Source organism: Siniperca chuatsi, linkage group LG9 (assembly GCF_020085105.1).
Source record: "Siniperca chuatsi isolate FFG_IHB_CAS linkage group LG9, ASM2008510v1, whole genome shotgun sequence".
In the NCBI taxonomy this organism is placed as follows: Eukaryota; Metazoa; Chordata; class Actinopteri; order Centrarchiformes; family Sinipercidae; genus Siniperca; species Siniperca chuatsi.
Window position 1 is genome coordinate 27,523,608 of NC_058050.1, and position 22,820 is coordinate 27,546,427.

Below are 22,820 nucleotides of genomic sequence, written 5' to 3' on the forward strand. Positions count from 1 at the left end.
AAACACAACAAACTGGCACCTACCTCCCGGAGAAAAGTGGCAATCGATTGACAAGGAGAAAAGCGAATAATGCCGCAGAAGCACCATATCCACTTAACGCTGGCCATGACGGAGAACTGAATGACCTAGAGAGGATGAAGCACCCAGCTGCTGCCCCAGCTGTTTATATAGGTTTCCATGTCTGTGTGTGTTTGTGTGCGCATGTGTGTTTGTGCATGTGGACAAATGTTCAGTGATATTCACAGGCGTGCCTGGCCTAAATTCCCCTTTAACTCAGATAGCACATCTGTGTGCCGTCCTTCCCTCCCACTGTCTGTATTAGGATTTAGCATCCTACTGATGCCTCTGGCTTCTCTCCAGAAGAAAGAGAGCCTCCATGTTGCCCCTCCATCACTCTATCATTGTTATTCTGCAGTGCTCTCCACATTGCCCGCCACCTCTGGGCCCTGCAGATCAATAGAAGAGCAAACCAAATCACAAACACATACCCATACACACACACACACACACCAAATCAGAAATAAAACTTATTGGAAAATATTTTGTCTCCCGAGCTCAGCGTTGCAATTAATTTAGGACTAATTCGAAAAACAATAGGTCGGCCTGAGGGGATGAGCCTTCAGACAATGACTTCTTCATAGTGGCGGTCAAACAGCTCATCAGTCTGCTGTTTGCTCGCTGCGAGGAATAAACTGCAGCTTTGTGCTACTGACGAGCATCAGAATGCAAATCAGCAGGATGATACAACACGAGCACATGAAACAGACAGAGCTACTGCAGACTTTAAAGAAGCACCATAATCCCTATTCATCACTAAGCACACTGCTCCAGGCCCTCAGATTAGCGCTTACATTTTACTGTAGCGAACCTGCACAAAGTGTCAAAGTCTCAAAAGCGTTTGGTGCTGTAAAAGTGTGACCTCTAAAGCTGGATTAACCTCAGCTTGACTCTTAACTTCACGTAGCCATGCAGCTTTTAAGACTCAAGTAAAGGAAAAGACTTGGCTGCCTGCGGGGGCACTGATGCTAACAAAAATGTCTCACACAGCCTTGATTATGGAAATCAGTCAAGCAGATTGTTGTCTAAAAGGCATCACTGTCAGGCATGTGGACTCTGTGCTGAGTTAATGGCAAGAGCTGCTCTGGATGAGACAAATGGTAAGGGCTGGTGTGTGTTTACTGGCTGGTTGTCAATGCTGTGAATGATGACACAGTGACAGAGCGTGTAGACAGGATTAAGGCTCAGTTTTGCCAGCAGATGGCAATGAGTCTCCTACAGGTTGGTAAAATGAGCCTTCAAAGACCGTGGATACATTGATGCATAAAGTTCAAGCCTGAACTGAAACTACACTTTTGGTAAGATTCTTTGTATGTACTGTATTATCCTTCTTCGTCCCAAAAAACAATCTGTCAATGACCATACACCCTTCAGCAGCATTTGGATAAACTCTAATACTCAGCCAACACACTGCACAACCCAGGCAGAAGGCTGCAAAAGGTGCTGACAGTCAGACAGTGACCTCATGAATGAGTATGTGACTTTCTTGATCAAATCAAGAATCAATCAATCAATCCTAATCCCTCTACACTATATTGAACAATCAGCCTCAGTATGCTTAAAATAAAGCGCTTGTCAGGTTATGAAACAGCATCTAAAACCCTTAACGATTGCCTGAATCGCCATTTTATTTATGACTTCAATCACACCCACTTTATGCAGCTATTGGCCAGGTATGCGGAGATGTGAAAGTCGGTAGGGTTTGAACCACTCTCTCAAGGTCTTTTTTCATTCTTCACACAACTGCTTCCTTCACTTTTCATGCATACAAACGAGACTGTCCAATAGTGTGTGCCATTATCCCCATTTGTAGGACACGTCGGACAACCTAGATTGTTTCAATCACACTGAACTTGTAGATTACTGCAGCCTGGTTACCAAAACAGTGTAACAAAACAGAAAGAAAGATGGATTTCCGCAGATAGTTGGATGGCTGGTATTGAGAGCATAGTGGACAGAACTAAAGTAACTGTATTCACATACAGTTCCAATGTATGTTTCATTTCCTGCCCACTCACCACCACAATTATGGGCTGGTGGTTGCAGCAACAGAGAGGTGGGATGCACATCTTCTGCAAATCCATGCAGCCAAAAATGCTGTGTTTAAGAGCGGCGACGTTATGGTGGCACAATCTGGAATGGGAACAAACAAGTGTATCTCCCCCCCCCAGGAGATGGCTGTCCTGTGACCTGATAAATCTGTTTGGTTGACACTGGAAGCATGTCATATATATAATCTGGGGCCAGGCTTCCCCCATAATCTTTAAATCAATTCTGTAATGAACAGGTAACCAGCGGAGATGTTTGTAAATCTGAGAGATATGATCAAAAATTTGTCCTAGTCAAGATGCAGGGGGCTGCATTTATAAAAATAAGCTGAAGCTTATAAGTTGAATGGCTTTTACAGACGAACCAATTATAATTATGAAGCAGTAGGTGGTAGTAGTAGTGGTAACAGCATAAGACACACAGAGTCATATATTCAGTATAATGGGAGTCCTGATGATAATGTGACTAACTAAAGTCTCATGATGCTTTGGTATTTTACAGAGCATTTTTGTTCTCTGACCGTCAGTATTTGGAAGGGATCACGGGTAATTACATCTGAGATGACATCACTCCTGACCCACCCTGCAACAGCTCAGAAAGACTTTTCATGATGACTTTAAAATATTTAGAATAGACTCATTTCCAAAGAACTACATATTGGAACTCTGAGATCATACGACGTTAATGTGTCACTGTCACATATCAAAAATCTTTTAAGAGTTGTTAGTTCTTCTCCACTCCTTTAATCAGAACAGGAAATGCGGTTATAAAGCATGGTGGTGAGGTCAGCTCATGCGTGTATGGACCCGCTGTCGGGCTCTCAGCCTTTTTCTGTCATGCCTTCAAACCATAACACTGCTTAATGTGAGAGCAGTTTATTATCATGGAGGCCAGAGTTTGTGGCAGCTTGTTTCATATTTTTGTGCCTCTCAAATGTCCACGTATTAGCCAACATAGAAATACACCCCTGCTACCACAAGTAAAGCAAGTGATCTGTCTTGATTTTACTGGAGATCAAGCTGACAAAGTGGGAGTGGGAGGGAGCTTCCATAGTAATATGTGCAGTCCTGGTGTCAACATAGAGGATTTAGTGAATGTGAAGTCAATACCCCCAGGTTTCCCATGTAATTAGTAGCACTGGCATCCTTAAACAAGCTTTTCTCCCATTTTCATCTCTTGAACCCCCGCGTAAGCCAACATTAGAGCATAGCAGTGCGAGAACAACACCGCCGACTATTGTGTGTGTACACATCAAAGATGGCAACAGCTGTAGCCTCCAAATGCTTAGAAGACATAACAATTAAAAATGCATAATGAAGATGACACTGTAATTTTACTGAGGAAAACTAGACTTACTGTCCTTAGTTTTGGTTCATTAAAACTAGACTAAAACTACTATAACAGTAATAAAAAGACAAAAACTAATGTACATTTCTATCAAAAAACTACATGCATTATTGACTTTAGGATATTTTTTTTTTAGCAAATTAAGCAAAAATAAGCATTCTGGAATTCATGGAACCCTACTTGCCTAAGACCACAATCAAGCAGACCAGAGGTCTAAATGCTCATTGTCCCAAAAGGTCCAGATGCTCAAAACTGTATGTACAAAGATGTGGGAAAACTAAAATCTAAAATTACCACTTGGGACAAATAATTGAAGCAATACACTTTCCCCTTTTCCTTATTCCAATGACAGGAAAAGAATCTAAAAATGGCTCAGGTTAAAATTACATTGACTGGGATTGTGCACAGTTCTGTGTTGCTATAAATGTGCTGCATCTCAAACAGCTCTCCATTTGAGAGGGAAGAAGCCTTGAATCCTCTGGCTTTGGTAGTGGTAAACTGTTGAATGACAAAGTGCTTTATCTGAAGCTAGATAAGAGAAGGTTGCAGTCTCCTGCAGATAGCAACACAGCCACTGAGGATGAAAGACATCCTTTGTTGCCAACCCAGATTCAGCAAGGGAGCCTGTCAACAAAGCAGCTTTTGCTGGCTTTCTGCAGCAGGAGAAAAAAAAAGATTGTCATATGGCCGCCTCACTCTTCTTTGGGCTTATTGTGCGTTGTGTGATGTGCAGAAGTTGATTTCATTGGGCGTATGAGAAGTATTTAACAGGCAGAGTAAGCTAAGTGTACCGATACAGTAGGTTCACTGATGATATGTGTCAGTTAGACACCAGTATATTTTGTGTAGATATTATGAAACACATGAAACCATAGAGGATTTGTTTATTAGCCTCTATGTCTTGCCTTTCGTGTTAGTAATGGTGTTTACAATGGTTCTTTCCCATAAATCTGTTTTTTCCCCATCTAACCTCTTTAAGATAAATATGTTTTAGGTGATTTTTGGCTGGACCGCAGCAAAGCGGGTCCTGCCCTATAAATACAAAAGTCTGTCACTGACGTACTGAGTGAGTGAGTGATGAAGTTACAGTACACCATTAGTCGGTCGAGAGATCGGCTGACTCTGGGCGGGATCCACCTCCAAACCGGCAGATCCATGTTAGGCTGTATTCACATCAAATCACAACATTTTTCACATTTTAAAGCTGCTTGCAGGGGAAATGTTTGATTCTCAACTAGTTTTTGTTCTTTTGCACATGCCACATCGATAACTACCGTAGGCCTTGGGGTGTTTTGCTTTGGTTTTTAGGCGCATCTTTGGTGATAAACGGACTGACAGTGAACCAGAGAAAGGAAACAAGAGGTAAAGCACCAATCTCTCCACCACTCCAGCGCCACCTATTCCTCCACCTAATCCTAACATACCATTGAATGAAGCTTGCCTGATCCAAGGTATACTGAATCACTTCATTTCACTGGTATCTTCATGTACTGCAGTAGCAGCATTCTGTAAACCTCTGGTTAACATGAATATGTTCAGTATTGTCAACTTACTTCTGCTCAGCTCCAGTACCACCTGTTCGTACACCTACTTTCAGTTCCAGGAAAAAAACTTCCATATATCTGCCTCTGAAAATCTCTTTTTAGCTTCAAATATAGATATTTTTTAGATAGCCAGGGCTGTTTAAAAAAAACAAAAAAAACGTTTGATGTGATTAGCTGCAGTCAAGATTTTTCATGGACTTTGTACATATATGTAGAATTTAGATTTGCGTTGAAAAATCCAATACAAATACAAAATGCATTTACAATTTTGAAGGTGTCAATAAAATGTCAAATCATTTTATAAAGCTGTGCTTATCAAAGCACTCACCTGTTCGCAAAAACAATGTGTTCAATTGTACCTCTCCTCAGCTCCAGTGCTACATGTACCCCTACGTCTCGCATGCCCTCAAGTCCTATCTGTCGGGTGATTATCAAGGCTATTCTTTTTATCCCCACTTTTAGACTGGGGAAGACCGGCACTGGACCCATTCCTTCTTCTGGTAAAATTCTTCTGTGACCATAAAATTTATTTAAATAATAAGAGCTATTATGAAAACGTATTTGTAGTTAGACAATATGGATAGACATTCTCTCTCAACTGGGGCTGTAAGGAAGAACCAAGCTGCTGGTTTAACCTGCCGTTGTGGCAGTTTTTTGCAGTAACATTTATGTTTTGTGTTTTTAACTTCACAAATGGTTGTTTATAGGCATCACAACGTTCCACCGAGCAACAGTGGGTGACCTCTTAAAGGTACAGTATGTTTTACTTATATTTTGCATTCATCATTACATTAGTTCTTCCCAGTGTGCTTTGGAGTGTCAAAGCACCCAGGTCAATTTTTAAATTTAGTATATTTAGTGTATTGTATGTTTGGCATTTTGTTGTGATACAGCAGATGCAAATTCTACAGTAGCAGCACTAACAAATGAGGAAATAAATACTATACAGCCTACATGCAAAAACTAAACTTTGGGTACCAGGCCTTTATTTGAAGCCGGGTTATATTAGATACAGTTCTTTACTTCTAATTTACTCCGTTTGATAAGTATATTTGGCATTATATTTCTATATCTTTTAGTATGAAGCTTCCTTCCCTGTTAAATTTCTCTTACTGCATTATGCTGTACAAACAACACTTCCTGTATCTGTTTCAAATTAAACGCCATCTAGCCTTTCAGTGGATAAAATCCCTTAACGAGGCTTTTGCTTTGAAACACTGTGTTGTGAAAAAGTCAGTGACTTGCATGGTTCCCATAGGGTACGTCAAATGTAGCTATCGCCATCTTTTGACTGTACTGAAAATATGATTATATTGTTGAAGTTATTGAAGTAATGTTGTAGTTTAAGGTTTTGTTACTTCCTGTTTTATTTTGTAGTGTGTTCTTCCCTTGTGTGTCTTGTGGTTTTACTTCCTGTCTTTCCCTCCAGTTTTGATTGTTGGCCCTTCCGTGATTGTTTGCACCTGTGTCTCGTTGGCTCTGTCTTTGTTTAATGTTGGCTCATTGTTGTTCTTGCCTGTTGTGATTCCTGCCTGGTGTGATTCCTGCCTGGTGTGATTCCTGCCTTGAGTTTTGTTCCTGTCTTGTGAGTGTTCCTGACCTTTTTGTGAGTCGCAGTTTGGTGCACTTTTTGTTGTACCTGGTTCCAGTGCCCAGTTCCCCGGCATTTTTACCGTGAGTTCAGTTTTGGATTCTTTGTCTCCCGTGGACCTTGGTTGGATTCTGGATTTTGTACTTTGCCTGCTCCCCATTGGACTGTTTTGCCACATTGGACTCACTTTCCTGTTTCCACCACTGCCAGCCAGTAACCCATTTTCCTGTTGCCTGTTCGTTACCGGTCTGCTTACCGGTCTGCCTGTAAACCACATCACCTCCAATAAACACTGTAGCCATCCAGCTACTTCACCTCATTCCGCTTCCTGGTCATCTGCCTTTGGGACCACATACCACTACACAGCACACAAAATGTGACAATTAAAGTGATGGAAATGTACATTCTACTTAGTTGGCATGCACATTAAATAACAGGCACTAGGAGTTTATCCACTATTGTATTTGGGGCAGGTCTTTATTTGTTTGTTGTGACCACGGCCATTATTTGAGACCTGTCTTTTATTTGAGGAAATATGGTATTCTGATACACACAGCATGCCGATGCCAAAGTAGACCTGGGATCAGCAACCTGCTAGCCTTTTTGAAGTCTGAGATGGAAAGAATACACTGAATAGGCTATGTATATAAATGAATAAATAACATGATCACTTTTCCAAACGTAACAGAGTAAAAGTATTGACTTTTCTCCCATAATGTACCCAAGTAAGAGTGAAAAGTATGCTGCATTAAAACTAACTCCAACAAGTGCAATTTAGTCAAAGTTACTTAAGTGTATGTAACGTTATAAATGTAACTTGTAAATGTAACATATACTACTAACTATATAAAATATTATAGGAAACCATCTAAGGAAAGCTGTGGAAATATGAGTTTCTGGACTGTGACTGAATGAAAACACAGCTGTGTTTACAGCTGGAGGACCAAAACAGACATTGGTAATTACAAGAACTATGGCTGTTGTAAAGCAGCATGTGGTGTAATTATGTGGCTGTAGTTTTTCCCATCATGTTACCTGCTCTGTTGGTCATTCACTGTACATATCAGTCAAAAATCTGTAGTGAAGTGTACTCTACCCATTGTGTATCAAATGCAGTGGTATGTTACATCAAATCCCAAGACCTATAGACCACAACAACAGTGCAGTATTGGGTTTACTTGGGCATAGCTGTGTTTGCTGCTACAACCACAGCAAAGGTGGGTAATTCTCACAGAAGGGAGGGACATTTTTTAGTGCTGCTACTGTGTGGCCATTGTAAAGCAGCTTGTTGTGGAATTGCATAGCTGTAATTTTCCCCATCATGTAACCTGTTTTTGTGGTTGTTCACTCTACATTCATCTGTCAAAAATCTGTAGTGAAGTGTACTATACTCATGGTGGATTAAATCCAGAAAAACAAAACTACATTGAAATATTGTTATATTATCTTAAGGCCACATTGAGACCCCCCTTGTAACTTTTTTTAAGACAAAGTACAAGATGTTATAGTGACTGCACATGTACTGGAATTGTCAGAAATAATTTTTTAGAGTTTTTAGATTGAAACTGTATTTCCCATCTAATTGAAATTATGTTAATATTACTAATCTCTGTTGATTTAATATAACTTTTGCTTGCAATTTCGTTTATCCTTTGCAGAAATGAAGGTCTCCATGACATCAGCAAGTCATCTGTTGTATTTAAAATAGTATTTGTATTATTTGGAGACAGAAATGGCCTTCTTACAAGAGGGCTCTTGAACATTTTAAAGAACATTTTGGACCAGACTTTAAGTCAAACAGTCTGACTATGTGACACTAGGTAGATGATGCTATTTTTCTCAGTCATGTTCTTGTTTACTGTTATTACACCTGTGTTTCAAACTTAATGTGGAAATGATTTATTTAGCTCTATTTATGATACAGACTGCACCATTATAATCCACAGTGGTATGCCTGTATGCAACTTAATACACATACATCATGTTTGATTTAACTAGCTGCTTAATTAGCAGTCCATTCATTCAGCATTCTGCAGTCATGTCAGCATGTGTTGCAGTGCTGATTAAATATTCAAACTTTGACATTTTTCTGTTGTGTGTTTGGCACATTTTTGGAGTGCAGTGGTCCGGGGCCACCAACACATATCATCCATGTTTATGCTTGTTGCTTTGATTTAAATGAGGTTTGAATGAGGAGACAGAGTGTGCCACTGCCATCATTCAAGGGTGATTAGATGCTTTAATATAGGCACCAGCTGCTGCACACCATTTAATCTCCACTATCAACATGAGTGCCTCCAGCTACAGGAGTCTCCCTGCTTTCACTGCTCCTCACTCACACATTCATCTTTCTGTGCATTATGGTCTAATTTCTTTGGCTATATCAAAATCCCAAATCACAAATCATCAAGTTATTTGCTGTTCTAGCCTAAGATAATAATAGATTGACACGTAGAGTATAATACATTAAAGGAATGGTGTAGGGTTTCATTGATATGGGTTTTGAAACCTATTACCAATATCTCAACTGTCTCATTTTGCAATTTTATTTTTTTTTCTGGAGAGGACAGTCATTAATAACAAGAACCACAAGATGTTGCTCGTCAGGAAAATGTAGGTCATATACTGTAAGTCACACCGGAGATAGGTCAGCATCCCGAGTGAGGAGTCGACTAAAGGTTTAGTCTACTAAAACACTTGGTTATGGTTAGGAAAGATGGTGGTTTTGGTTAAATATGGAAAAACTTAACATGTCCTGAGTCTTCAGGTCAGGGGTAGTGTAACGGTTAGTTAAATCTTTTAATATTTTAGGTTTCTTTGATGTCAATGTGAATGGCCATGAACTTTCTTTTGCCAATCCATCCCGACCATACATTTTAAGTAATTCATACACAATTCATAATGCACAACGTTGGTCATGTGATAACAATGATAAGAGTCTACAGGCATGCTAGCAGCTCTGTGAGGCTGTACTTCGACAAAGTGGTGCGTTGAGCTAAATGCTAACATTAACATGCTGACATGTATTGATGCAAAGATAAGCATTAGATTATTTGCAGGTATGTGGTCATAAACTAAAGTGATGTCGCTAGATGCAAAGTTAAGGGATCACCAAAGAGATTACAATTCATGCTGTGGGGGGCATGAATGTGTGTCGCCAATCTGATGGCAATCCATTAAATAGAAATTTCACTTAAAATCACAAATGTGAACCTCAGGATGATGCTAGAAGAAAAGTCAGAGGGATCACCAAAGTCATTAGGATTCATCCTCTGGGCACCCTGGATATCTGTACCAAATTTTGTGCCAATCCATTTAGTAGATGTAGAGATATTTCCCAGCATAAGTGAAAACTTTGACCTGCAGGTAGTGCTAGAGGAAAAGTCAGGGGATCAGCAAGGACACAGACAAAACGACAGATGGACATCGACATTGCCATCCCTTCAGCCATGCCACTAGCATTGCTAAAAAGTTGGATCAAAGTCAAGCTCCAAAAAAGCTTCAAAGTGTTGAGTTGAGATTATTTTTATAGTATTGGCCATTTGTTAAAACACTTAAAATCATGACACCTGGGGCAGTTCCATTTGCAAGCGAGTTTATATTATTTTGTCACACATACAGCAGTGATTCTAAGGTCTAGAATGAACTTCCAAGCTCAAACCAATGCGGTCGTTTTCATGGGGCAGGCAGCAGGCAGTCTCCAATATTTCTGTGTTGAACACAATAAATATTTCGACCGTTAGATCATTTCCATGTCAGAAATTTTCAAAAACATGTAAATGTTTTCAACAAAATGTTGTTCCTGGCAGAGTGCGAGAGCCCTATTTAGAAAATAAGACATAAATAATATAAAAGTCCTGCAGCCTACTTGGTACCATCTGATGTCTCATTACACTCAGCTCAGACTAAGGGCTTGCCTTAGCCAACCCGTATAAACAGGAATGGTCAATTCTACAATAAAAATTTGAACTGCATCATATCCCTTCATAACCTCAAGTGAATAGTATTTGGTTCATATCAAAACGCCATAACTGGTCCAATTTATCAGCAAAGCTGATGTATCAGTCCTAACCTTAACCCACAGACTGCAATCCACCAACCAAGATACAATGTTCCCATGTCCCTCTTCCATTTCTGGACTCCTAAAAATGTCATGTTCCCTCTAAGGGCCTCCTGGGTCTAAGGATGGGAATGAAATGCTAGAGCAAAAACACATTCACACATAACCATGCTTTCACAAACACACGCATACACTCAAACACCCAAAACACAACGTGACCGAATCATGACCAACATTTTCCAATGGCTGTGGTGAAAACAGCATCCAGATTTAAACAAGGAAAGAACAATATTCTGTCAGAGAGAAGAGAAGATCTGGTATTTATTTTACTCCAAAGGTCAGAAAGCATGATTTTATTTCTCCTCTCTCTTTCCACACACAGGCCATTCATTAAAGATAATATTTACCTTGACATTTGAGGCTGACATCAATTCCTTTGGCTCTGTGCAAGAGACAAGCAGGGATGGAAAAACTGACTGATTTCTGCCCTGCTATGAAGGTATAAGGATGGTGAATTCTGTCAGTTAATCAGTTTGGTCTGTCAATCTGGACATTGTCTAACTGATGTTGATATTGTGCACCTGTTTTGAGCATTGGGGATGTGTATACAGTGATTTCAAGACCTAAATGTCATGCTTTATTACTGAATAAATTTAGCATTTTTGGCCTGTTGGGCCTTCTCTTCATTGGACCACAAGGAAGTTTGGAGCAAAGTTTCATGGTCAGGAGTAGTACTCCTGAAAGCAAGGTACCTTAAAGAAATGATCCACTGGATTTCCACTAACTTTACTGAGGATATATCCCAATGTTTTTGGTTTTTCGGCCCACAACTCTACTTTCTAGTTCACTCTCACCATTCTTTTTAATGGTGGTGGTAACATTTACATTTTTATCTCCAAAGGCTATACAATTAGAGAAACTGTCACACATTACTTTTGTTAGGTGTAATGGACATTACATCAAATAAAGGCCAGCAGGGGTGTAGAGTCTTACTTCGCCTAAAATCTGCAAGGGTAATGAGCAGTCTGCATGACTGCCTGCCTAACTCACTAAACCCACAACATAACCGTCAGGCTAATTCACAGTTATATCCCATTCCATTACCCCTCTTATGTCCCATTTCCTGGAATCACCTTCCTCTATCACGTCTTCTGGTGCACAGTCAGGGCCCATTTCCTGCCTGCACACACCAACATCACAGAACCTCTGAGCATATGGGGGAGCTCTACAGCCTTCAAAATGATGGATGTGACATCACATTTGACACCATCATCGCGGCATGCTTCACGATAGAGGCCCACCAGGCCGGCTCCTCATCTCCATTTGCATTTTAATACCTCAGCAATATTTAATCCATTAGGTTTCCTCCAGGGCCGATTAGTAGAGGGTTAATTAAAGACGCGATTAGACCACTCCAACTTTTTAATGAGATGCTATCCCTGCCCTTGTGCTAACACTCAGGACCTCCTGCTGACCATGATGGCTGAGAGAACTCATCTATAAATATACTCAATACTACATCTCCCAGAATTACTTCTGTGAGACCCTGAGGCTGGTGTGAGTGATGGCACAAGAATCCTTGCTAATTCACACAGATAGTGCTAATCCTCGGATGCAGGGGAAGGGAAAGTTATACTGGGTAAAATGAAATTACTTTTCAGTATGGAGTCCTCCAGAGGGAAGGGAGAGCTGAGTGAGCACATGGAGGGTTAACAGTCCTTCAGTTCGCTTTCAGCTCAGCCAACAGCCTTATGGAAGCAAATTAGGGTCATGAATATTTTGAGAAATTATGTTCACAAATAATTAAACAGCCTTCAGTTGTATATCACCTTTTGTGTGCATGTGAAACAATTTTGCATGCACAAATCTGAATGTGTGACTTTGTAAAAAAGTTTTGCAGCTGTAGAAATACTTTGTGCATGTGTGAAAAAGTTTTGTGGACACAGATATCATTTGCACATGTGTAAAACAGTTTTGCAGCTGTAGAACTATTTTGTGTACGTGTAATTAAAATATGTGCAGGATTATTTTCAACAGTGAGGTTTCACACAGTCTGAGAGACGGACACACAAATGTCCTATCTGTGTATGCGACACTGAAGTTACAAGCTACGAGTTACAAGCAAGAATTTTGGCCCTTGTCTGTGCTGACTAGCCAATCAGCACGTTTCCTACTGACCATCCAATTAGAGAAAGTCAAACTGTTCAATCAGGGGGCAAAAGGTCCTAGCGCATTCAGGTTACTTCGTCCATCTGTAGTATGCTGGAGTCAACATGGAGCAGCCCGAGGCGAACTCTTCTGGGATACAGGCGGGTTAATTAGCACGGAACAGGCCAGTAAAGATTTACATCGTAATTAACTAGATACATCAAGACAGCTGTGCGTGCTCCCCGGAGTTACATCATTTGATATTAGCTAATGTCTTAGCTAGCTACAGTCTGTTGGCTAACTGTCAATACAGCAAAGGTGATTTTCTGTGCAAAAGATTATATAAATAATATGTTTTCATTTTCAAAACTTCACAATTATTGTAATCTTAAAGATCATCAATGTGAAGTCCTGTCTTTACAATGTCAGCATATGATACCTGTGGTACACATGATGCATCATGTTGACCTCCTACCTTGGCACAAATGTACACAGCCAATATATTGAACACAATATTAATGATAAAAGATTACTGTTAATGTAGCAGGATCAGAAGATGGATGCTTTTAGTGATCAAAAGCACTTAGGAATGGTAAATTAACCAAGAAATAAGTTCACATTTATATGTTTCAAAACTATTCAATTTATTTCTGTCAAGCCTGTGAAGATATTACAGATATCTAAGGTAAAACAAAAGTGCAAGCTACACCAGAAAGGATGAATATTATATATGTTTAAGATTACAATTTCAATGCTACTACTACTTACAGATTTAAATGCACAAGAGTCAACAACTAACGATTTTCTATTTGCTGAAAATACTGAAACAAAGTCCAATCTCAGATATGGGACGAACAGCAAGGCTGTTTGTTCAGTATTGTAAAGCACTATACTGATGCTCAAATGTTGTACTTAACTGACAATAAATAAACACTATGGTATTTGTATATTTAGTGTTCGTAATATAAATGACTTTAATGTCAGTGACAGCAACCTGAATTCAATTAATTAAACCGCCTTAATATATTTGAGTTTATCTATAAAAATCAGAATCAAAGAACAGTTTCTCCTTACAGCTGATGGTTGATTTATTACAGTATATAAAGGTTTAAACAACAAAGCACTTATATACATTTATTGATTCAAACTATGTGAATGCTTATAGATTAGGTCCAATTATATGTGAATCAGGGAGAATTAATACAATATGTGCAGTGGTATTACTTTTACACTTGTTTCAAAATTCCAAAGACAGAGCTCCACTTTGATAGAGAGCAGATGGACAGCAGGACAGCTGTAAGACAAAATGGAAACATACATTAGACCGTTGTTTTCAATATAAGAAATCCAATTAAGCAACTTCTACCCAAAGCTAAAATGGCATTAATGGTGTCTGCCTTTAATGTCTTCACATGAACAGAGTGTAAAATCATAATCACCACCAAATACCCCGATTGATACTGCATTTCCAGTTGCTGCTAGATTTACGTGAAACACACTGGTGTCAAGAAATGTATCTCAGTGTTTCACTACCACTTTGTTAACTGTGTATAAATAATCTTCATGGCACACTGTGGTAATTCAGCCCAGCATTTCATTCAGGCGTCGCCACAGAGTCACCGACAGTGATGTTTTGCAGTTAGAGGCAGGAAGGAGGAGGTCGCGAGGAGTGGAAGGAGGGAGAGGAGGGTGAGGGAGAGAGAGAAAGAGAAAGAGATTTTCAGATCACGTCAGGAAACCAACCTCATAGCTCATTTAAATCCCAAGTCCTTTTCAGGGTGCACAATTTATTTATCATTCAAGAATCTGAATTTTTCAGGAAGTTAAAATGTTTTCAATAAATGAATTTAAGTTGCTTAAAAAACTTAGTTGTGTGATAATACTGACTTTGGTGTCAACAAGGCAAAATTGTGTTCCTTCAATATCTTATCTTATTGCTTCTTAGGACTTGAGGATATGCAATAGCCTTTACAGCACAGTGCATAAAATAAAGCATCGCCTAGTGTAAATCATGTGTGAATGGTATTTTTCTAAACAAAATTAAAAGGTCTAAGGAAGCTAAACAGTTATCCACAGTCAAGTTCTGTGGTCTGTTGTCAATTTCAGTTACAATATTTCTACTTACCAACCAATTGATGATTGATTGATTGATGTTCTCTTTGTCTAAGGGAGGAACCAACATGTTAGTGTCGTCTGTGTCAGTAAATGGCAAAATTCTGCTCTAACAGGCGGTCTGACGTGAGTTGCAGCCGAAAATGTCAAAGAATAAATATAAAATAAATACAGTATATGAATACCCAAGATAAAGCATCTATACTGTAGTGCATGCATTACACAAGTGGATCACTACTGTTAAATATTAGCAGCATCATATGATCAAAGGGAATGTGTAAATCAAGGTTTAATTCAAGCTCACTCATAAATATAGATTGTTTATGATAAAGTTTGTTTAGTGTGTGTAACCTTGGTTTAATAACGTCATGGTAGCCTACATACACATTCAACAACAAACTAGCCAGACTGTCAGTTCCAAACCAGCCAGTATAAAGATTAAAGCTAGCCAAAGATTGGTTAACTAGTGGTTCTTTTGTCAGTCAACTTGGCTAGAGTTAGCGTTAGTGGCTATGCTAGCGATAGCATTGTGGCCTATATTAGCTAGCCAACAATAAGAGCTTAACTATGCTGCACAAATATTCCGCCCTTCAGTTCATGTTTAAGTTCTGTATGAGTTAGAAACCACTTTTACTGTAATTTTAAAACACCGTTCAAAACGTTAACAGTTAGGAGAGGCTCGCTGCCACTTACCAGAAAAGACTTGAGAACAAACTGGACCCATCTCCCTCAGGCTCCTCCATGTTGACTCCAGCATACTACAGATGGACGAAGTAACCAGAACGCACTAGGACCTTTTGCCCCCTGATTGGACAGTTTGACTTCCTCTGATTGGATGGTCAGTGGGAAACACTACAACAAAATATTTCTACAGGTGCAAAACTTTTTTACAAAGTCACACATTCAGATACGTGCATGCTAATGTTTTTCACATGCACACAAAAGGTGATGTACAACTGCAGGCTGTGAAATTATTTGTGAACATCATTTCACAAGCTCAAAATATTCCATACATCATCCTCAGAGTGGGAGAATTTCTGACCTGAGCCTTTGCAGGCTAACGTGCAGATTAGCCAGCAGCTGTCACAAATCAGATTGACAAAGCCAAATAAACATGGCTGGTGGCGACAACTTGAACTGTACCAGTCAGTCAGTCAGGATTAGCCGCTACAGTGGGAGTCATATGGAGGCGACACACATGCACAGCACTCCAAGTTAATGAGTTCACTGAAGCTAAAAGGCTATATGCTAAAATTGGACTCATGGAATGGGACAGCAGAACATCACATGCATATTTTTAACATCCATTGAGTATATTCATTTATTCATTTCTAAGTCCCCAATCTTAACCCTAACCACTATGTTCCTGACCTCAGCTGTAAGCTGTAGAAAGCATGGATGTAGAGTCAGTGATGGAAGTTTTGGAGCCTTACTTCACCACTCCTCACCATCAGTTACTAGAGCCAGAAAATTCAAATTAGGTCAAAGCGGAGAGTGCCACGTTGGAGTTGAGTTGGGACAAAGAAGCAGCAACCACCATCACTTACTGTAATAGGAGACATGTCAGTCATGTAGACATGTCCCAAAACTTACTCCTCTTTAAGCCTCAATGGTGCATTTGGGCAGTCCTTGTCAACTTGTCAAGTCAAAAGTTTCCGAGTTACGAGTACCAATAACAAGGGTTGCCACCGTGTCTGTTTTGATACTTAAAGTGGAAGGCATCAAAGTCAGAAATTTTCAAATCTACACATTGTGGCTTTCAGTAACTTTCTGGGGGTAAATTATAATTGTAAGAGTAGTTTTAATGCAATCTACTTTTCGCTCTTTAGCCGATACACTATTTTTCCAGTACACCCATTTTGCCATTTTTATCCATTTTGTATTCAGTGCCCTTTCTGTTCATTTTCTTCTCCAGATTCAAAGAGATTGATGGTCTGCTGATCCCACATCTGCTTTGGCTCTCTGTTATCAAATAGTTATGTCCAACCATAACTCTCTTCACAGCAGTAGAATAATAGCTGGACTGCTACTAGTAGGAGATTCAGTTGAGCCAAAACATCCCTGGCTTCTTACTTCAAAATGTGTAGCTACTGTTTTATTTCATAAAGCAAATATTGAAGTGTGTGGTGGTATTAAGCATCAAACTAGGCTAGACACTAATGTAGTCTAGACAGTGAGGAGAGAAACTAATCCGTTTCTTAAGGTTTTCTAGGTAATGGGACTATCCCTTACCCCTTCCAGTGACCTACTTATGAGTTACGAGATCTGAAGTTAATCACTACTAAAGTATTCTTTTCATTTGATGCCATCTTTGTTCTACTTATTTTGATGACTACTTTTACTTCTACTTGAGAACGTGTTACAGAACTTTAAGAGGAACTCCACAGATTTTACTGATTTTACTGATGTACACAGATGTTGGGGAGCACTACAGTATACACTCACCGGCCACTTCATTGGGTATACTTCACCCAGTACAACAGCTCTGCCTTTACAAAGATAATAAAGTTCAGTTTTGATTGACGCTGTCAGAGAGGTATTAATTTAACTACATGTTAATTATTGAGGTTGTAGTTTGCATTGGTGTTGAACTGGACTGCACTACATTGAGAGGTGTTTCTAATATTTTGGCCACCCCATTTACATACATTAGAGCGCCACTACAAGTTTATACCTCGTTGGAAAATGAAAAAAAATCTGGGGGTATGGGTCATCTCTGCTTGAGGCTAGAGGCTCGAGGTTATATTAGCCGCAACACACCCGATTCTCCAACCCAACTGTCGGCGGTCGATTTGTGTTGTGGCTAATGTAGGCGCCAGGTTTTGACAAGAAAGAAAAATGCATGAAATAAAAAAGACAATATCTCTGGTTCTGCTGCATCAATTTGAAACCTTTTTAAAAAAAAAAAAAAAAAAAACACGATGAGTCTGACAATGTAGTAAGAGTGCAATGCTAAATCGGCTGAGTATTCTCTTAAAGCTACACTAATCAATATTTTTAATCAAATTTCAAATGACTATGTGTAATGTGAAAAGGTGTCAATAGTTGCAACAAACCAACTTATTTATCACCCGAATCTGGAGTTCCCTTCAGCACTATGGAGTTTTTAGTGTCTTTCAGCTCATTGTTTTGTTTTTTCGGCCTGCAACTGTACTGTTTTGGTTCAGTCTCACCGCTCTCATCAACCTCGTTTCCAGCAGCAGGCAGCTGTTTTCAGTGAAAAAGCTCTCATAAACCCACTGTACGCTACTGGCCCAGCACCAAACAGCAAACAGACAGAGTTGGCATCTAGCTGGTGAACATAGTGGAGCATTTAGCAGCTAAAGAGCCAGATGTTTTTCTCAGGAGTTGGTGGAAACCAAAACAGAGCTAAAAGGAGAGTGAAAATTGGACTGAAAATTTGTCATTTGCTCAGAGACAAAACTCCAAATGAATGGTAATGTTGCTCTGTGTCTAAACGGGCATTTCTGAGTTCCCAGTCCATTTTTCACAATTGAGAATGACTTCCGGATGGGAGCCGAAATGCCTTGATTCTGAAAACAGTGTCCAGATGACTACGACTGAAACCTTTTCTACGATAAACGGGCAATAGTTTACTATTATGTTTGCCATATCAACTTTACGCCATAATATGTGTGGGTTTAGGAAACGGTTTACCAGGTAAATGACACATATCCCAGAATCAGAATCAGAAATGCCTTTAATATACCTTTAATGCCTCTGTCACGTTCAAAGTACATCAATACAGCATACACACACTCAGTCCGCACAAGAATAAATGAGTAATCTTGGCTCTATATTCTTCTCCACCCTGGTGTGCTCGGCCACAGAGACACACACACACACACACACACACACACACGACCAGGAGAGAGGAGCATTCAAGGGTATCTATCAATATCTTCCTCCAGCTCAGGAAAAAGGGGGGAAAAAAGAGAAAAGAAGAGCTCAAAGGTCAAACAAGAAGGAGCACACGACATCTTGAAGTGATTTTCAAACACAGAGCCAAAACACTGATCCGGCCCTGCAGTGGGATCTTCCCATAGACCAGTATATACCAAGGTGACATTGGTGTTTAACTAAAACTCTGATTTTATCCAATTTCATACCAGACCACAGGCAACGTAAAAACATTTGATCTGCTTTACCAATTTCATTAAGTCTTTTCACTGTTCTGAAATGTTTTTCTGTATCTTAAATTCTAATTTAAAGCCTGGGATCTACAATAGTTTCCCCTTTCATTTAAATATTAGTATGTGTGTTTGTTGGAGGGGTTAACCCGGCTTTACAGCCCTGCTATAGCTAGGAGAATTTTAACTCAGCATAGAGTTTTACTGCTCCATAATGGTCCAAATGTAAATTAATAACCATTTTTGGGTGAGTCGTCACAGTTTTAGGTCAGATAATTACAATATTTGAAGAATGTGAGTATACTTTTTTAATGTATTTTTAAAAACATGAAGAAAGGTCCAAAAGGACATAGGAATAATAACACAATATATTTCAGTCTGGAACGTGTCATCGGAAAATAACTTATGCATATGAAATTAGAAAACATACCTTCTAATTAATACATTGTTTGCACAAATTACTAAATTGTTAATTTCTCAAATTACTTTATTTATTTATTTATTATTATTATTTAATTACGCTCTAATTGATCATTTGGACGCACAAATTCATAAACATATTGCTGACGTTTTTCTAGAGTCAATTCACTGAATCAATACTGAGCTTATTAACTAGACTGGGTATTAACCATGATGTGACTGATTCACATTTCTTTGTCAATGTTGTTACAACATGCAGTGTTTCTGCTGTCATTTGCATTAATTCAGTCATGGCGGGCCTCACTCAGTTTCTAGTGCTGCAGCAATCTCTGGCCTCGTGTTACTTTACATTAAAAAAAAAACGTTCCAATGAGTTCCACACAGTGAGGTATAAAAAGGTTAGATTTGGGCAAAAGAGAGCAGGGTTGGGGTGGATCCCTAATTTTAACACGAGTATGTTTAATGTCAAAGATAACACAACTCTGGTGGAGCAAGGGTGGGATCGCCGACCGTGAGCCGCAACGTGCCCGGTTCACATCCTGCCAGGGAGCAGTGTTTTACAGCAGAGGTGGGCCACATCGCCTGAAACAACCTGACCTCCTCTATCATCGTAAAAATGTACATACGTTTAAAAAATATTACCCTAACAATCAGGAAAAAGGAGCGGCTTCAAACAACAAATGACATACATTTAGTGTGTCTATTGTTTAGGAAGTCTTCTACTAACTAAACTGATGAGAGACGAGCTGCATCAGGATCTTGGTGGCTTAAATTTTTTGGGGGGAAACTCCGCTCAAACATATTAAAATAACTATTGTTGTCTTAATTATGTTCGGGTAATTTGTGCGCACAGATTATTGCAAATATGCAAGGGCATGAATTAAGTATTTGGAGCAAGAATTTATTAATTCGAGAGCACAATTTTTTTTTGTCTCCATGACACCTGCCGGGCTCTGTCTAATTTATTTTCTTGATTTTTATTGATGGAATATGCTGGCAGCACACAGTGCTCTGATGAAAACTCTATCCTGGAGAAACAAGAAGAAAAATGGTTACATCAAAAACGACAAATATTTTCTAAAAATACATCAAACGTACATGTCCGTTGAACCCTGCTGCTAACACTTGGAAACATGAACACGTATAGAAAGAACATACAACCCACGCAGTGATGCTGCCTGCCTGGCTGCCTCAGATGCTAGCACCCAGGGGAGCCCCTACACAGCTTACTGCAACAGCATTACAGTAGGTTATATTAAGAACAGAACCTCTTGGTTTATTATATCACGTTCACTGCTGACTCCCAACAGACATGCACTGCAAGACTTGGAATTCATTTCAAAAGGTGTAAATGCGATGACTGAACACCATTACACATTCAACACGGTGCTATATTCAGGTGATCACTACCTCTAAACAAGTGCAGGAGTCAAAGGTTGCTGATGACAGCACAGAGCTCCCTGAGGCCTGAGCTACATTCTCCTGTACAGTAATGCTGCTACGATCAATCAGACACTGACTGGCTCTCCATAGGCCTGATGGGAGAGAGCCAGGTATCAGCTATATGCTATAGAGACTGGCACAGGATCAAGCATGCATCTTAGGCAGCAGCATACTAACAACAAAGTCAAGCTTGAGTGTGTATTATTTAAAAATTAAAAAAAAAAAAAAAGTGTAATAAGCTTCAAAATCAGACACAGGGCAGTATGTCCCTCTGACCGAGTCAAGACTAATCTCGTTCTGACTCAACACTTAGGCATTTCTTTTCTACTACAGCTGACATTTTTTTTAAATAGAAGTGACTGATAGCGTGTAAAGAGGCTTATATTAGAAGCACAACGTGAGGAAATAAAATGAAATGATGAAATCCTGGCTGTGATTACTGCCAGACAATTCTGAGAGCAACACTCAATATGCTAGTGAGAGTGTGACCTCACACAATCACACTTACCAGGAGTATAAAAGGAAGGAATGAACAAAAAAAAAAAAAAAAAAAACTGAATTGAATAAGACATCAAGTGTTTTCTGCTGTTGAAGCGCATTTGTCTTACTGTAAGGCATGGGCTGCAGCTTGTTCTGATCCTCTGCTAGTTAGCAGGCTGACGTCGTGTCACTGGCTGGAAATGTTGTGTCTGAGATATGACAGTGACGATGAGTGTCTGACAATAGCTATCTGATATGTATTGTGTCCGCAATTACAGACTGTGCAGAGGCTGCCTGCCCTTCAGGAAATACAAAGTGTGATATTTCTGGTACTGATTGAGATGAACACTGTCCTCCACAATGCAAGAACATCAAAGGACTTTCGCTTGAAAGGTGAGCCTGATTTAGGGTTCAATCAGCACCATACAGCACCTGTTTATTTTTTTTTAATGGTAAATGGACTGTATAGAGCCCTTCTAGTCTTCTGACCACCGCACACATTCATACACTGACGGCAGGTGCCAACTGCTCATCAGTCCAAAGAAATGAATCATCATCATCTTCGACATGTGGGCTGGGAGAAGCGGGATTAGTGGACGGCCCGCTCTGTCACTAAGCCACAGTTTTTTAGAAACTCCTCTTAAACACTGGGTACACATGCTAATCATAACAGCACACTACATCCATTCATGGCTGGATGGTCAGTGATCAAAATCACAGCTTCTCAGACAACCAGTGCAGTGGGACGAAAAGTGCAGCCATCCTAGCTCTTCTGCGCTGGTGCTAACATGTTGAAGTTCAGCAGGTATGATGTTTACCATTTTAGTTTAGCGTGTTAGCATGCTAAATATTTGCTAATTAACACTAAACACAAAGAAGCTTACAGCTGAGGCATTTGGTTATAAATCAAAGTTGAAAATTGAAGTGATGATGCTACTAGATGAAAAGTCAAGGGAACACCCTTGTGTGTTTGTTGGCTGCAGCGGCTGTCGGGTTTATATTGTTCATACATCTGAGTTGTCTGCCTTGGTGATGCTTTATTCTGCTGTTAAAGTGGCAGGTTATTTAATATTTAGCCCAATATTGCTTGTTGCACCCTCTGCGGTGTCCACAGATCTTTTTATTTGATGTCGTAATTTTTGTGTAATTGTCTGCGTTTTGTCCTCTTTTCTGGTTAATTCCAGTAAGGCTACACTGAGGTAGATGTATATATATATATAATTGATAATCAGTTGTATGCACAGGCTGCAAATGTTTGTCTATAGAAAGGGAATTTATTGTTGGTTTGGACATAGGGGCTCGCTGGCATGTTAAAGCACTTTATTTTTTAGCCTAAAGGTGTTTTAATTTAATAGCTCACCATCAGAGTACATTCTAACTGACCTACCTTTTACTTTTATCTGAGTACATTTTTACTCTTTTTACTTTTACCTGAGTAC

General features: G+C 39.5%; 1 protein-coding gene and 1 long non-coding RNA gene across 2 annotated transcripts in view; both read right to left on the minus strand.

Moving 5' to 3' along the window:
- Window positions 1-22,820, minus strand: part of cdk14 (cyclin-dependent kinase 14) — a 196,794-nt gene that overhangs the window by 154,437 nt on the left and 19,537 nt on the right. The gene's annotated exons all lie outside the window — the stretch shown is intronic.
- LOC122881915 lies at window positions 13,820-15,656 on the minus strand. Its single transcript, XR_006379259.1, has 3 exons — window positions 14,922-15,656; window positions 14,236-14,367; window positions 13,820-14,090 (listed from the first exon to the last, which is right to left on the minus strand). It is a non-coding gene; the product is annotated as an uncharacterized LOC122881915 (long non-coding RNA).